This window comes from Canis aureus, chromosome 11 (genome assembly GCF_053574225.1).
Source record: "Canis aureus isolate CA01 chromosome 11, VMU_Caureus_v.1.0, whole genome shotgun sequence".
Lineage (NCBI taxonomy): Eukaryota > Metazoa > Chordata > Mammalia > Carnivora > Canidae > Canis > Canis aureus.
The window spans coordinates 51,862,668-51,879,487 of NC_135621.1; the positions used below are offsets into that span (position 1 = coordinate 51,862,668).

The window sequence follows — 16,820 nt, forward strand, 5'->3', positions numbered from 1 at the left end:
TGTGATCCCAGGGTCCTGGGATCTAGTCTTGCACTGGGCTCCCCATGGGGAGCCTGCTTCTCCCTCTGCCTGTGTCTCTGCCTCTCTCTCTCTGTGTGTCTCTCATGAATAAATAAATAAAATCTTAAAGAAAAAAAAAAAGAAAAGAAATAAGCTAAAAACTGAAAATGGCCTAAATGTCCTAAAGCAGAGAAATGGTTAACTGAAGTTTGCCCCACCCATTCAATGAAATCCAACTGCAGCTTTTATAAAAGAAGTTCACCGAGACTTACGGTGAATAAAAATGCCTACAACAAAATGTTAAGTTTAAAAAGCTGGTAAAATATCTTAGACAGCAACATATGGCTGTAGTGATAGCTTGTTCTAAGCTTTATATGAATAGCAGGGAAATTGAAATTTATCTGAAACTTTGTTAAAATTTATCTGTCAAAAACTACTTCCTTGCCTTATCGTTCTTAATATTAAACTGTTCTCATTTTTAACTAAAAATAAATAAGTAAATAAATAAATAGCTGGTAAAAATAAATAAGATAAAAAGCAGGCTAAATACTTGGAATATTCATAATATATAATTCATATTCTGAATATAGCTATGTGAAAAAAATACACCCATGCCAATATGAGAAAGGCACATCTGTCCCCAACATGTGCAGACCCCAGGGCAGGGGTACAGACAGAGATCACATACCAAATGCCTAAGTACTAAAGAAATAATTACTTATGAAATGGTTATGAAGTTAATTTAATAACTACTAATTTGCAGTAATATAAATTGAATGGAATTATGAAATATTTAAATTACTTATTTATTAAATACCAAATTTCTAATTTTAGCTAACAAATTGTCACCTAAAATGTCAAATATCCTCTTACTTTGTGATAAGCTAAGATGCATATATCATCCCTAGAAGAACCACTAAGAAAATAACACAGTTTAAAACCAACAAAGAAATTAACGTGATAGCTATTTAACACAAAAGAAGCCAATAAAGGAAAAACAGGAACAAAACAGACATGAGACGTATCAAAAAGACAGATGTAAATCCAATCATATCAGTAATTACTATTATGGACTGAATGCTTGTGTCCCCCCAAATCCACATGTTGAAGCCCTATTTGCCCCCACCCCCCAACATAATGGTATTTGGAGGTGGCGCCTTTGGGAGGCAATTAAGTTTAGATGAGGTCATGAGGGTGGGGCCCCCATGATGGGATTAGTGTCTTCATAAGAAGAGAGAAACCAGATCACTCTTTCTGCCATGTGAGAAGAGAGAGAAAAGGCAACTATCTACCAGCCAGGAAGAGGAACTGAATCTGCCAGCACTTGGATCTTGGATTTCCAGCCTCCAGAATGGTGAGAAATAATTGTTGTTTAAGCCACCCGGACTAGGTGTTTCGTTATAGCAGCCCAAGCTACAAAGACAATTACATCAAATTATAGTGGCTCTATTCATAATAGCACAAAACTAGAAATAACTCAAATGACTGTCAACTAGTAAATAGATACACAATGGAATACTAGTCAGCAATTAAAAAGAAACAAGCTCCTGACACATGCTGTATCACATATAAACCTCATAAATATTAGGCTAAGAAATTAAAGACTACATATCATATGATTCCATTTATAGGATGTGTCCCAAGCAGGCACATCCAGAGTGGCTGGCTGGGGCTGACAGTGAAACAGGAGTGGCCTGCAAGTGGCCACAAAAGTTCTTTGAGGGATGATGGAAATGTTCTAACACTAGATTACAATGATGGTTATGGTGATGCACAACTCTGTAAGTTTACTAAAAAATCATTGAATCGCAGCATTAGGGTGAAATTCATGGTACACAAATTATACTTCAATAAAGCAGTTTCTTTTAATATGCTAAAATTTTAAAAATTTGTGCTGCAAATGGTACCATCAAGAAAGTGAAAAGACACCCACTGCATGAAATAAAATATTTGCAAATCATCTATCTGGTAAATGACCTGTATCCAGAATATATAAACAACACTTATAATTCAATGAAAAGATAATCCAATATAAAAATGAGCAAGAGAGAAAAACAGACATTTCTCCAATGAAGATCTACAAATGACCAAGGAACACGTGAAAGGATGTTCAGTACAGCTCTGAAGAGGACAAACATTGCCGCCCTCCTGGAGCAGGTGGGAGGAAAGCGTGCAAACAAATAAATATGCTACAGAAAGCGTGCGTGTCTGTCTCCTTGAGGATGGAGACAGGCCTGGCTGCTTCTCCTTCTAAGGCTTTGTCTGCCTTAGACAGGGAGGCACCTGTAGATCATGAATAGACTCAGTGTTTTGATGGATCACTCCTCGAAGAAATCCGCCCAAATCACGCTGGAGATTTGGCTTCGTAAGGAGCATTCCTGCCGTAGGAGGGCAGGGACTTTTAGTTATACCCATTCGTGCATTCGCTCATTCATTCACTCAACAGACTGTTTGAGCCTCTTGCATTAGTTAAATCATCTTGTCTGCCAATAATAGAAATCTAATTTAAACTGGCTTCAGCATAAAAGGGAATTGTTGGCTAAAGTAACTAAAAAAGGGCAAGGGTGGCTTGCTTGATCCAGGTGTGCAAACAGCACCATCAAGAACTTCCCTCTCAGACCAGCCTTCCTCTGGTTGGCTCCATTCTTGAGGGAGTGCTCCCTTAGTGGAGGCAAATGGCTGCTCATAGCCCCAGAATCTCATGCTCCAGTTCAACACACCAAGGACAGTGAGGTTTTCCTCCCCAGCCCTGACTCCCTCTTCTAAGGCTCCCTCTGGCCTTTTCCTCCCAAAGTCCTGCTGGGTTCCTACTGGATTGATGAGTCCTGACTTAGCCTTGACTCATGACTGGGGTGGGGGTGAGCCCTGTCCAAAGCTCAAGGGTTAAGAGCAGGTGAAGGGGTGGCTCCCAGAGGAAAACTGAAGTGCTAGAGCAGAAGCAGAAGAACAGATCCCACATAAACAAATCAAAATAATGAGTGTCCCTACATCCTTTGGCACCAGGCCCATCAGTCACTGTCTTATCTTACGTATGTGATGCATATAGAATATGGCAGAGAAAATACTGGGGAAATTCAGAAGGTGGGGTGTCTCATTAGTTGGTCCTTTCCATAGAGGGAATCAAGGACCAACTAATGAGAAAGTAGGCTTCATAGCAGCCCCCTTTTCATGGAACCACTCCCCACGCTCAGCCATGTGAGGCAAAGGGAGCCACTACCTTCAAAGGTCCTGCCTCCCTGCCAAGGTTGTCCACCCTCCTGGACAACTGGCCCCAGCTCTGCATTCCGGCCTGCAGGAAGGGGGGAATCGAGGAAGTGTAGGGCAAGCAAATTCCTTTTAAAGAAGTAACAGAAGTTGCACGCATCCCTCTCATTCCATTCTATCAGTAAAAATGTCATCGTGCTTAGCTGCAAAATAGTCTCTAGTTAGCTGGACTCGTGCCGTTACTAAAAGTTCCATTCCTAAAAAGAAAAAAGGGGGAGTGGATGGCTCATGGGGGATCTGCCACATACCCCTGAGAGCCACCAGAGTCTCCCTCCAGGGCCTGACTCCATATTTGGGGGGTTGGAGGCTCTCCTACCTGGGGACTGTACAAGGCAAACCACCCCAAAATCTGGTGGCTCAAGACTGCAGCCACTTTCTTGGCTCACAATTTTGTAGGTCAGCAGTTTGGATGGGCTCAGTTGGTGGTTCTTCCACTGGTCTTGCCTGGGCTCACGCATGCAGCCATAGTCACCTGGTAGTTGACTAGGGCTGGATGGTCTAGCACGTTCCCGCTCCCACATCCAGCAGTCAGCAAGTGGAAGGCTGACCTACCTCACTTCTCCGTGTGGCCTCTGCAGCAGCCAGCCCAGGCCCATCCACTTCCTGGTCTCTGCCTTCCAACCACGGCCAAAGAGAGGGCAATCCTCACGTGCAAGTGGGTTTCCAGCCTCTGCTTGCATTTGCTAAGGTCTCATTGGCCAAAATAAGTCATGTTGCCAAGCTTGGATTCAAGGGAGGAGAGACAACATCACCTCTTGATGGGAAGAGCAGTAAGGTGACATCGCTAAGGCAATGTCTTCACTAAGAGTCTTTGGAGGTGACCTTGGGCTCCAGCCATAGAACAAGGAATGTCTTTCTTTCTTTGCTCAGGCTCCCGTGGCCCCCCAAAAAAGGCTCTCCAACGCCTCAGGGAATAGGTTCTTCTTTTTTCTGCAGAGCACTGTGTCTGAAGAGCTACCAGGAGCCAAAGCAGTCCCTGGAAGCAAGAGCTCTCTCCCTGTCTCCGGTGAGCTGCGAGGTGTCCCCAGGGCACCCCTCTCCTCTCTGGGCCTGCTCCATCTTCCTCTCCGTGGGCCACTTTGCTGCTCTTTGCCTACAGCAGCAGCTCCCTCTCAGTCTCTGCTCACCCTGGGAATCAACTCCCAGCACCCTTCCCCCTCTGACCCCACCACTAGCTGGCTCGGGCTCCCCGTCTCCCCATCCCAGAAAGCATCCCTCCCACTGGCCGGCTCAGACCTGTGGGCCACCGCACCGCGGGCGACAGGCCAGCCTGCAGATTGGAGCTAAGCCTGTGTCTGGAGCTCAGATGCCCACATCTCATCCAGCCACCTGGAAAGGTGAGGGGGGACAGGGAGGGAGCACTCTGGTGGGGACACAGTTTCCCCCACCAAAGGTATGTCCATGTCCTGGTCCTTGGAACCTGTGAATGGGCACTTATGTGGAAAAAAAGGACTCTGCAGGTGTCCCTGAGGACCTGGAGATGAAATCATCTGGATCATTCAGGTGGGCCCTGAATCCAATAGTGGGTGTCCTTACAAGAAACACGTGAAGGAGGAGCCAGACACAGAGGAAAGCCATGTGAAGACGGAGGCAGAGACTGGAACTATGCAGCCACAAGCTGAGGATCGCTGGAAGCCACTGGAAGCCACTGGAAGGCAGAGGACAGGAGGAAGGATTCTCCCCCAGAGCCTCTGGAGAGAGTTGTGGCCCTGACAACACCTTAATTTCAGACTTCTAGCCTCCAAAACTGTGAGAGAATAAATTTCTGTTATTTTAGGTCACCAAGTTGGTGGTAATTCGTTACAGCAGCTCGAGGAAATGAAAACAGGCTCATTGCTCCAAACACAGCCACCTGGGAGCAGAACCGAGCGAGCGAGCGAGCTTCAGGCGATCCCGAGAAGGCCGCGCAGCCATCAGGCCGACGTCCTTCCCTGCCGGTGAGCACACCCTCCGCGCTTTCCCTCCAGGGCCTGAGAGGTGCGGGGCAAGACCGCCTGTACCCCCAACGCTTTTGGGAGGTCTCAGGAGTAAAAGGAGGGAGCAAGGTGGAACAGTGGTTCAAGAGAGGGTCACAGGACCCTGGGAAGTGTCGTCGTGTCTGGTTGTCTGCGTCTGAGGGAGCAGAGCCCCGGCCTTTCACAGGCTGGGGGAAGGACCCGGACCCGGGGATGGAGAGGAGGCAGGAAGGGTCCCATCCTTCATGCCAAGCACACCAGACTTCTGCTCCCACAAATCAGAGAGTCCTGGGAGGCTAGGATCCCAAACCCAAGGGGACCTCGGTGTTTAGTCCCTCACATTGCAATAAAGAGGCAGAAGGCAGAGGGAGGGCTGACTGGCCAGCGCCCCCCACGGGTGTCACACCTAACCCTGTCCCCTTCCCACGTGTCTGGCACTCCACGGTGTGCCCTGGGCAGGGACAAATATTTTGCCTGTATTCATGTCTAAACATGTTGTAAAACGTCTCTTCTATCTCTCAGTTCCCATGCCCCTTCCCTTCTTCCCAGGACACAGTGGCTTCTGAACCCCTTGTTGCCGCCAAGCACAGCGGAGAAGTGGGGGCAGCCGCTCTGCTGAGCAGGTGGGAAGGGGGGCCCGAGGGGCGCTGGTCCTCCAGACTGGGGGACCACAGCAGCACGCCTGCCTCTGCAGGGCCTGGGCCTCCGGCGGAGGGCATGGGGGTCCTCAGCTCCCCACGCCCCTGGCAGCGTGGTTGTAAGTTAGATCCTAGCAAGGAAAACCAGAAGCCACAGGCAATGGAGACCAATCCATCTGAATATGGTCATTCGATTTTATAAGTGCAAGGAAGAGAAAAGTTGGAATTACCTGATTTTTATTAAAGATGGGAATAAACGTTAATTGAGTATAACCAATCTTTTAAGACGAATTTTGGTCGATATTTTGGATAAATAATGCTGCCTTTTATTGACACTTTTCTCTGCCCGGCCTGAAGCTTTGTACATATCGTCCTACTTAATCTCACCAACCACACCGTGGTTAGGTTATCAGTAACCCTCCCCGCCACCCCATTTCGTAGACCAGAAGCCTGAGGCTCGGAGGTCAAAGCTGCCTGACCCCCAGGCCATGCTCTTTCCCCCACATCTTTGGGCTCTTAGAAAGGAGAAAGGAAGAAGAGGGAATGAGAAATCCAGCGGAGAAAGACACGAGAGGCCAAGGAAGAGAGGCACACATGCAGGTAGAAAGCGGGGTGAGGGAGAGCACCTGCTAGGGTTCTGCGAAGTTGGACAAACTCTCCCCTCCCTCACCTCTACACAGACTGGGTGCTTGGGAATGTGACCCCTGCCAGTGGCAACGCCTGTTAGCCAGCGAACCACACTGTTCACGGCTCTTCGACGGCTCCTCATGACAGCCTTCTGAGACTCCACTGTGAATGGAAAAAAGCCATGACAACCCCCTGGGTGAAGGACTCTCCAGGCTGCCGCATCCATGCTCAGAATAGTGTTACACTGGAAAATAGATGAAATCCAGCAGAGGGGCCTATGCACATGGGATGTCACATGGGCAGCTGCGGAGGCTGTCTTGGACACTCTTCTATCTCTCCTTCCAGACTCTTCCCTAAGCACTCTCAAACCCACCCTCTCCCAACCCATGGGATCGTGCCCGTCTCGGTACCCCCTGTGGCGCTGTGTCTCGTGAGAAAGCATCTAGATCGATGAAGCAGGGCAGGGGCAGGCCCCACTCTGTGCACATATGAGGCCAGGCCAGGGCTGGGAAGAGCACAGGGGGCCGGTCCGCCTGAGAGCCGTCCACCTCTGATGCTATCTGGGACTCCCAGAGCATAGGCAGGGCCCTCCTGGGGCCTGTAGGCCCATCCCTTTATTTAATCGAGGAAACTGAGGGTCAGAGAGGGGAGGGCAGGAGCCCAAGGCCCCGCTGTCTGCACGCTTGACTGGAGCCGGGAGCCCGGAGCCCAGCGCCCAGCCCAGGCCCTCCCCGCTGGCAGCCGTGCTCACCCCCGGCCCCCCGGCGCCCAGCGAGCCAGCGGGCGCCTCACATGTGATTATAATTACCGTGGGCTTGGCCTGAGCCCAGCCATACCGCGAGCACATCCAGGCCTGGTGGCTGGCCAAGTTTCCATCTGGGTAGAAAAATGAAAAGGTTCAAGGGATGCATGTTAATCCCAAACACCCAAGCAGGAAGGGCTGGGGAGAAGGGGGGAGGGCTGGCCAGGATCTCTCGGGGCAATGTCAGCCCACCAAGAGCTCCTGAGACAAGCCCCAGAGGCAGAAGGGCCCCGGCCGGCGGAGGCTCGGCCCTGAGCCCACGAGGGGGCCAGGCCTGCCGGCCCGTCGAGCACTGTGGTTCAAGAGCCATCTCAGGATCGCTTGTGGTTATAAAGCCTGCTGGCTCCCAGGCTCAAGATGGAACTCAGCTGGCAAGATGTGGCCGGTGGTCCCCACAGCAGTCACCCCTCCTCACTTGGCTCCTTCCTTGTACTAAGCATTTCCCTCAGCCTTTGAGTCCCCATCCTTTCCTTCAGTAGCACCATCCCCTGCCACAGATGGGAAAACCCGAGGCACGGGTGCAGGGACTGGCCTGAGGCCAGGCAGTCTTTGAGGAGACAAGGTGGGTAGAAGATAGGCCTGTGGCAGCCAGTCTGGCTGGCGGCCTCTCTCCTGAGGCTCTTGAGCTTTGAGGGCAGCCTGGATTGTATCTAGAACTCCCCTGCTTTCTCCTGGAGCCCACTGCCACGTCCAGGTCCTGAAGATTTACCCCATGAGCTGTTTGGCTTCATCTGCCCCACATCTGCTGCATGGCCCTGGTGGGGTCCCAAATTCTGCCTGTTGGCCATCTTGTACCTCTCTAATGTTGACATCCCACGTCTTCAAGGCTTCCAGGCTGGTTTCCCCAGGTCTCTCACCCTCGAGAGAGAAAAGGGTCCTTCTTTTCTCCCAGACTTGAAGCCCTCACAGCTTGCCTCAACTCCCAGGAGCTATCATCTGCAAGCTGTGCTTGGTTCCGGTCTCCAGGAATGCAAGACTTGAGAATTTGTGACCTGTGATATATGTGCAACTATCCCTTTGGGGGCTTATGGCAGGTTAGATGGGTATTGAGAGAGCCACCACTCTGTGCCTCAGAAGCAAAGGAGTTAACATTTAGCTGAAATTGTACTAATACCATGTGATGTGCTGAAAACCCTATGAAGAACAGCAGCCATCAATTAAATATCAACTGTCAGGTGGGAAAGAGCTATGGCTCCCAAAGGGAACAATGAACTTTTTGATTGCTGATGCCCCCGAGGGGATACAATTCCTCAGAAAAAATGAGGTCTACCTTAGATAAACGTGCTTATTTACACCAGCTTCTAGACTGGCTGAGGACAGTCCAGGGCCTGCAGCCAGGCATCTGAGCAAAAGGCAAGCTCCAGAGTGTAGTTTCTTGCCGACTTGGGGATTTACGGGCTTCCTGGACAGGCCAAGCAGCCTCGGTTTCAAGGCCAGCAGCTGGGCCAGGAGGTTGGCCAAGGTTTCTTCAGAGACTTTGCAAGCAGTTGGGTCCTTGGGGAAAATGGCTTTGAAACACTGGGCTGTTATCTGGTCTCCCATCTCCTCTAGAGTCAAAGCCACAGCAGGGGCATTTTCTTCACCGAGGCAGGGGCAGGAGCCATGGGGAAGAGATGGGGAGGCAGAATGGGGAAATGAAGCATGATTCTCAAAAGGTCATCTCTTTATTTTTTTCTACTTTCAAAAGGTTCCAATGATCGCTTTGTGTTTCAGCCAATCTTGCTTTTTCAAAGAAATGAAGAAAAGGAAAGATGTTTTTCCAGGTCTAATTATAAAAGCCATAAGATTGGAAAGATCTGGAGAAAACATCTGTCTCCTGGTTGTGCCTCTTTGGTATACACCAAAGCCCGTGGGGAGGGGTTGGTCTATGAATAACCTGCCAGGGGAAGAAGCTCTATCAGCAGTCTGCCCACCCCCGATCTCAAGACACCCCCCAACCCTCAGTTTATCCACATCCTCATTGCCGGAACTAACATCCATTTGTTTCTTCTTTTCAGTCCTCATGGGAAAGAGAAAATGGCCAAGAGACTAGAAGAGCTAGTGACTGGAGTCCTTATAATCTGAAGGACAGCAGGTTGGGGCCTCTGTCACCCCAGGACACTGAGTCCTTGAAGCCTGTGCTGCCAGCATGAAAGGGCATCAGGCCTCTCAGAGGCGGGGCTGCCCCCCCAGCCCTCCTGGCCCCTGGCGCCGCAGGAGTGCTGTCTGCACATGGATGCTGGTAGGGCTTCTTCCTAAGCAGACGAGGTCGGCCTTCTGGCCTTGTGTTGATCAAGAGAAGCAGAGTGGGTGTCCCTGGATTCCAGTTTAAAAAGTGCTGGTAGGGGGAAGTTGGGGTCTAGAGAAACCATTGAATTCCCTGCAAAACTCCAAATCTCAACCTTCCCAAGGTGAAATAGAAGGGGGCTGGTGGGGCCAGCGAGCGGGCGTCTGGCAGGAGTGGCTGGTCTCTGGTGGTCCCTGCAACTCTGACAAGCTCTGAGCACCGAAACCAGGCCCCGGGGACCCCATCACCCTGCAGCAAAACTCTCCTTGCTCTCACAGCAGCTCACAGCCCTGGCCACTCAGGATGACATTTTCTAAACACTGGAAATAGAGATAAGAAACAGGCAGGAGGAGAGGCCTGAGAGCTGGAGACAGGCCCAGGGAGGGAAACAGGCTCCCTGCTGAGAGAGGCAGAGGCACCCAGACCCTGCCAGAGACTGGATATGACAGACAGGGTTGGCCAGTTCTCACCCTTTTTTTGGGTTTTTTTTGGCTTTTTTTTTTTTTTTTTTTTTTTAGATTTTATTTATTTATTTGACAGAGAGCACAAGCAGGGGGAGCAGCAGGCAGAGGGAGGGGAAGAAGCAGACTCCCTGCTCAGCAAGGAGCCCGACACAGAGCTGGATCCAGGACCCTGAGATCATGACCTGAGCCGAAGGCAGATGCTCAACCGACCGAGCCACCCAGGTGCCCCATTCTCACCCTCACTTTGATACTGTGCCCAGTCTGGGTCCTTTGCCAGGTCAGTTGTTCATTGGTCAGAATCCATGCTCCCCAGAGCAGCCTGAGCTCAGGCACTGCCTGCAGGCCCAGAGAACCCCCACAGAACTGTCCAGAAAGGGGATGGGAGCGCTAATCCAATTACCGCGTGCTTGGAAGAGGTCTGACACGGGGCCTGATGGCACTTGGTAAATATCTGTAGAAAGAATGACTTGCTGTATTATTGCTCCTTTTTGAGCTGTGACAAATCCCCCAGAGATGGGATCTCAGAGGCAGAACGGACAACCAGGACAACTCAAGCAAACATGAAGGGGCTGGGTTAGGCGCAGGTGGCCTGCATGGCAAAAAGTGGATGACCTGAGCTCTTGACCTGAGTGTTTCTTGGAAAGCCATTCAACGATAACAACAAAAATAATAATACTGGGTGCTACAGTGTGCAGAGGAGGGAGAGTCTCTTCTGACAGAAGCTCCAGACAGTAGTTTCAAGGTCACCTCTGGGATCCCTTGGAAAACTCAGGAGGAACCAGAACAGTCCAGCCTGCCTCCCTGCAACTCAAGAGCCCTCCAAAAGTGTGGGCCATTTGGGGGTTCTGGGTCAGACCGTCTTTGAGTCTGGGCCCCTTGAACTCGCACCTCTAAAGACAATCCCACAGCCCCCCACTAGGACGGCACACACATTCCATGGATGATCTTTGGTCCCTGTCTCAGCCTGGACAGTCAGAATGAAACACGGCATCCGGCCACTACCCGGTTCAGGCTCGCTGCTCTCTGGGGGCAGAAACCTTAAGAGGAATCCCAGCCCCAGCCAAGGAAAACATGAGTCCGGGCTGGCTAAGCCACGTGGCTCTCTCCCCCACAGCCCGTTCCCCTGCCCCCACCCTCTGGAGCCAAGGAGTTGTTTGGGTAACCCCAGGCCCCCTCCCATACTGCCTGCAGCCAGCATGGGCTTATTTCTTTGTCTCTGTATCTTCACGAGGCCTCACTGGACTGAGGGCCCTCCCTAATCCAGTCAAATCTCTTATTTTATTTTTATTTTCTAAGATTTTATTTATTTATTCATGAGAGACACGCAGAGACACAGAGGGAGAAGCAGGCTCCCTGTGGGGAGCCGGATGTGGGACTCGATCCCAGGACCCTGGGATCACGACCTGAGCCAAAGGTAGATGCTCAACCGCTGAGCCACCCAGGTGCTCTCAAACCTCATTTTAACTTAACTAATTACATCTGCAAAATTCTATTTCTAAATTAGATCACCTAGTGAGGTTCCGGGTGGACATGAGCTTTAGGGGGACACTACTCGACCCACAACAATGAACAACAATGTCGAATTTAACTATATCCGGTCAGGGAAGTCCGTGTCCCCTCACCCATCTGACTCTGGCTTCCAAAATTCTGCAGCTGTTGTCTGTTCTTCTGCTGTCTTTGTCCCTTTATTTTCATTTGGGAGGTACTGGAGGCAGGACCTAAGGTAGAAACAAGCCAGAGATTTGTTTCAATGACATGTTCTTGAATATAGCCAAAATATTATTATTTCTACATGAAATCAATATAGAAAATTATTCTTTTTTAAAGATTTTATTTTTAAGTAATCTCTACACCCAACAGAGGGCTTAAACTCACGACCCCGAGATCAAGAGTCACGTGCTCTGCCAATAGAGCCAGCCAGGCACCCCTAGAAAATTATTGAGATATTTTGCATCCTTTTTTCATACTATGTCTTCAAAATCCCATAGGAATTTGACCCTTTGGGTACATCTTGATTCAGACTAGCCACATTTGAGGCTCTATGGCCACATGAGGCTAGTGGCTCCCTTACTGAAGAGCACAGCTCAGGAGCAAGAGAAAGGGGCGGGGCCTGTGGCACACTGGGGACACCTCCTGGGGAGGTCAGTGGGTTCCGGGGGTGGGGGGTGGCATTTATGATGACTTCACCACCTCCAGGGGCTCTCCTGATATCTTTCATTTTGGAGATGGAGGGAAGGAGTCCCGTGGGGCAAACGCACAGGAGGATTTGTTCATTCACAAGGAGAATGATCACTACCTGGTGGCCCTCTCGTCTGTACATGTCATGCCACCCCTTCCCCATGGCACACTTCTTGGGGAGCTAGTCCTCGGGAGCCTGGACTCAAAACCAGGGACAGTCCTCATGGGGTATAGATTGAACATCTTGGGCAGCACCAGTGGGAGGCATCTGCCCCCCCCCTCGGCCCAGGCACACCCATCCCTGGGAGGAGGCAGCCAGACTCCCTCTCCCCCCCGTGAGGCAGTGGGAGCCGGGTGTGGCCACACTCTGGGGCCTGGCCCTTTTCAACACCCCCGCTGCAGACCTGGCCCCCTCAGACACGCATCTTTCCCTCTACACCTAAATTAATCTTGCCGGCCTGGGCCCGTTCTCTCTTTTTAAGGGCGATTTTGCTTCGGTCTGCTCCGTGTCTGTGTGTCAGTTTTATGGTCAAACTCTCAAAGAGCAACTTTATTCCCCAGGGAACGGGCTCCCTCATTTTGTTCCCTTGAAGTGTCTACAATTCTTTTTTTGTCCTCCTGGATCCTGCTCCACGGCCTCTGCGTTTTGTTTTGTTTTTTTAAATGTATTTATTTTTGTTGCCTCTGTGTTTTTCTGAGAAATCCAGAAATAAAGGATCCAGAGCCAGAACAGAGCCCAGACGGGTCTGATCCACCTCTCAGGCTCTGGGGCCTGCACACAGTAGGGGTGCAGGGCCCCCCGCCACAGGATGAGCGGAACAGAGGCATCCCACCCACACTGCCCTGCCGGTCCTGGGGATCCAGGGACAGTCATGCCTGAGCCCAAGCGCCGGATGACGGAGTCTGCACGCCTGCCCTCGGGAGCGAGAACAAGTATGAGGGAGGAGCAACCTCTGAAGTTAACTCAGTTACCACCAGCGTCTTAAAGCTACAAATGACAAGGCTCTTGCTCTCTTGCTCCCTTTCTCTCTCTCTGTCTCTCTCTCACACACACACATCTTGAGAACCTTCCAATTTTTGTCTGCTGTGCACGGACTTCACAAAAAGTGACTCAACTTTACATAAGAATCTGAGGGGCCCAGGAGCGCGATGACTCACGGCCCTGAAATTTCCAGTGGGTTACACGTGTCTTCTTAGATGACTTTTAACATTTTATCTTTAATGGTTGTCAAAGAAAAATTTTGGTTTGGAGGCAGATTGGGGTGGGGATCCTGCCTCGGGGCAGGAGGGAACAGTTATGAGGGACGGAGAGAGACAGGCGCTGAGGACACGGCCCTCTCGGTGTCAGGCCTCAGGAGGTCCCATTGGGAATCCGGGACTCTCCTCTCGGGACCTCGGGGCATTTCGAGAAATTTCATCTTACACTCACCCTAACGGGAGCCAGCCCCTGGGTGTCCGACAGGACTTTGAGCTGGGGAGGCCCACGGGCTTCGGGGTCACGGCCGACTAAAACGCCGCCGAGTGCTGTGGGGGCAGCGGCCCCCAGCTCTGGCCACACACACTAGAATCCTCTGGGGAGCTTTTAAAATCCTGACGCCTTTGTCACACCCCAGGCCAACTAAGTCAGAACCTCTGGGGCCCATAAATCAGAAGTGTTTTAGGTTTCCCAGGTGATTCCCGTGTGCAGCCCTTGAGGAGCCCCTGCTGGTTGGAGCACCTGGGGCCATTCTGCCCTGACTCTCAGAGGGTTGTTGGCCATGCCCTCGAATTCCAGGTTCAGTCAGGTGTGCTTCTCCAGGGAGCCTGAGAGATTCCCCCTTTTGCTCAGGCTGCAAAAAGCCCCAAAGGAAGCAATTCCCTGAAGGAAAGATTGGCGGCTCCAGAGAGCTGACGACCTGACGACTGGGTGGGCCTGTCAAAGGACAAGGCATAAGACTCTCCTCCAGGCAGCCCCCGGGAAGCTCAGAGGCCTCCACCCAAGCCTCATCCCCATCCCATCATGGGCCTGCACCAGAGCTGGGCCTCTGCAGCTCAGTCCAGCCCGAACCACCGATGGATGGCTGCCTCAGCCCCAGGAGAAAGTCACGGACCTCGGGCTGGCCCTTGGGGTCCACCAAGCCTTTTCCTCCTCTCCCTGATGCACAGGGACCCTGCCCCACCAGCCTGCCCCCACCAGCCTAACCACCCTGACTGCTCCTACATCCAGACTTGACCTCACACCCAAATATCCTTTGACCCACAAGATATACCGGGTCTTCACAACTCCCATTAAATGCACATGTTCCTGGCAGGAAAACTCCTTGGCATCCCACAACTCAGTGGGTATCCGCTGAGCCACACCTTTGCAGGTGCAGACAGCAGGTCGTCAGCCCTCAGATGGGGCGGTGGGACAGAAAGCACCCTGGCCACATCTCTCCCATCGGCCTCACCCACAGGGTCCTAGAGCCTGGCATTCCACACGTGGCCGCTTGACACATGGCCCTGATGTACCATCACCCACCTCACCTTCGCAGGTAAATGTGCCCCCCTCACCTATGTGTCAGGCTTAGCCTCCCCTCCAAGAGCAGGAAAGGTGGTTGGTCAGTCTGGGTCCTTCTCTGTCCGAGTTCAGTTTCATACCGTACGTCTGAAGGCATAGCATTTCCTCCTTCTGAGCCTCCTTTTCTTCATCTGGAAAATGGGATGATAAAAGCACTAGCCACGTAAATTTATTGCAAGGACTAAAAGACGTGATACAGCTCAAGAGTGTAATGCTTGGTACCTGGTAAGCTCTCTCAAGAAATGCTGCCATGATCACAGTGTGACTATGTATTTGGAAGCTCAGCTTGATTCCACGCTGGACTGTAAATGCCACGAGGGCAAGGACCTTGGCTACTTCCATGCTGGACGCCCAGCAGGTGCTGGCACCTGGGAGGGACTCAGGGAATACTAGTTAAACGAAGAAGGCAGGAACTATTATCATTTCTGTTGCTGCCATTGCCCTCATTGTCGGTATTCTTCTCATTTTTGCCATCGATATTATTCTTACGGGGCTCTTTCAATACCACCACCAGCTCTGAAGGTGCTAGACTCCTATCCCTGCCCCTCTCCATGGGCCTCGGGGTCCTGGCCCTCTGCATGGTCCCAGCTGCCTGTGAGCATCTTTCCTCCTCCTCTGACCTCTTGGCAACCTTCTGCTTTGGGGCCACTGCTATCCTGTCTCTCACTGGGGAGCATGAACCAGAGACAGATGCGTATCTCTGAGACTCCATGCACCCAAGTGGACACCTTTGCAAGGAAGCCCAAATGCACATAGCCAGCCCCTTGGACGAGAAGCAAACTAGATGGGTGCCCCTAGTACTCACTGCCAGGCAGCTTTTCCATCCAGGGACCGAACTGTCACTCCAGTGGGAAGCTGGCTGAGAAGGGCCAGTTTCATGCTCTGCCCAGCTGGGTCTGGCTGGAAACACGGAAGTAGGCACCCAGACCAACCACACAGCGAACGACTCTTTTGACCCTGGGCAAATCTGGCCTACTCCTCTCCCTTTTCCCTCCATCTCTCTGGGGTAAGCAGACATCTCCCTTGCTGCAGCTCCAGGCCAGGGTTCGTGGAGAACTGGTGGCTCCTGGACCTGCACTCCCAGTGGTCTCTCTCTCTGTTGGGCTCCATGCTGCTGGAGGGGGCGGGGAGCAGGGCTGGACAGTCTTAGGGCAGGGGGTGGAGTGGGGTGGAGAGGTCAGGTCCCAGCTGCTCCTGACCCTGTAGCTCCTATTTGGCACCTAGGAAAACCACCCCAGGCAAGGTTAAATGGCATAAAATGACAGAGTTGGGACCTACCCCACTTCCCAGGCCTTTTTCTAAAGAGGAGGGAGGGGCATCTGGGTGGTTCAGTGGTTGAGCCTCTGCCTTTGGCTCAGGTCATGATCCTGGGGTCCTGGGATTGAGTCTCGCATCAGGCTCCCTGAGAGGAGCCTGCTTCTCCCTCTGCCTGTGTCTCTGCCTCTCTCTGTGTGTCTCTCATGAATAAATTAATAAAATATTTTAAAGAAAAATAAACAGGAGGGAAAGGCGGACCTAAGCCCAGATACCTGGCCTCCAGGTATTCCTGTGCTGCCTAAATAGAACCGTGCCAGGTTGCTGGGTAAGTGGGAAGTCTAAGGACAGAGCCCCCACCCCCCAGCTCAGAATCCAGTCTTCACAAAGAGTAGTTAGGAACATTTTAGGAAAACAGAAGGATTTTTCTTCAAAAAATTCACAGGGTGTCCCAAATACCCCTAACTCCCTCCTTATGTGTGTAGCTGTGATAATGCTACCTATGACTCCGGATCTTACTCAAACCTTCCGTGATCTAATTTGTACTTTCTCCCGGGGCCACTCAATATGCCCCAGGACTGCCACTGGTTAGCCCAACCAAGGACTGTCCTCACGGAGCCCACACTCTGGTTAGCTGTCATGTTTGTATCAGCAATTTTCACATGATTATAAAGTTGACCATCTTTGATAAGTCTCCCCTTTCTCTTTACTCAGAAGAGCCCTGCAGGCCACATTTCTTTGGGCAATTTTTCCTTTCCTAAAGTCTATTCCATGAACCTCAAGCTTTGTGAGATGATAAATGGTGTTATGTAAAAAAAAAAAAAAAAAAAAAA

The 16,820-nt window shown here is 51.2% G+C and overlaps 1 long non-coding RNA gene across 18 annotated transcripts in view; it reads right to left on the reverse strand.

Annotated features, from left to right (window-relative positions):
* Positions 1-16,820, reverse strand: part of LOC144324087 (uncharacterized) — a 38,346-nt gene that overhangs the window by 5,646 nt on the left and 15,880 nt on the right. For 4 of the 18 annotated variants that reach the window (XR_013389477.1, XR_013389476.1, XR_013389485.1 and 1 more), the window contains exons 2-3: positions 14,727-14,864; positions 11,639-11,734 (exon numbers count right to left, since the gene is read on the reverse strand). This is a non-coding gene — a long non-coding RNA (uncharacterized LOC144324087). Of the gene's footprint in view, positions 1-11,204; positions 11,735-14,726; positions 14,865-14,955; positions 15,123-15,538; positions 15,954-16,820 lie in introns of those variants that run through there. The other 14 variants (XR_013389479.1, XR_013389482.1, XR_013389478.1 and 11 more) reach the window with 12 other exon arrangements.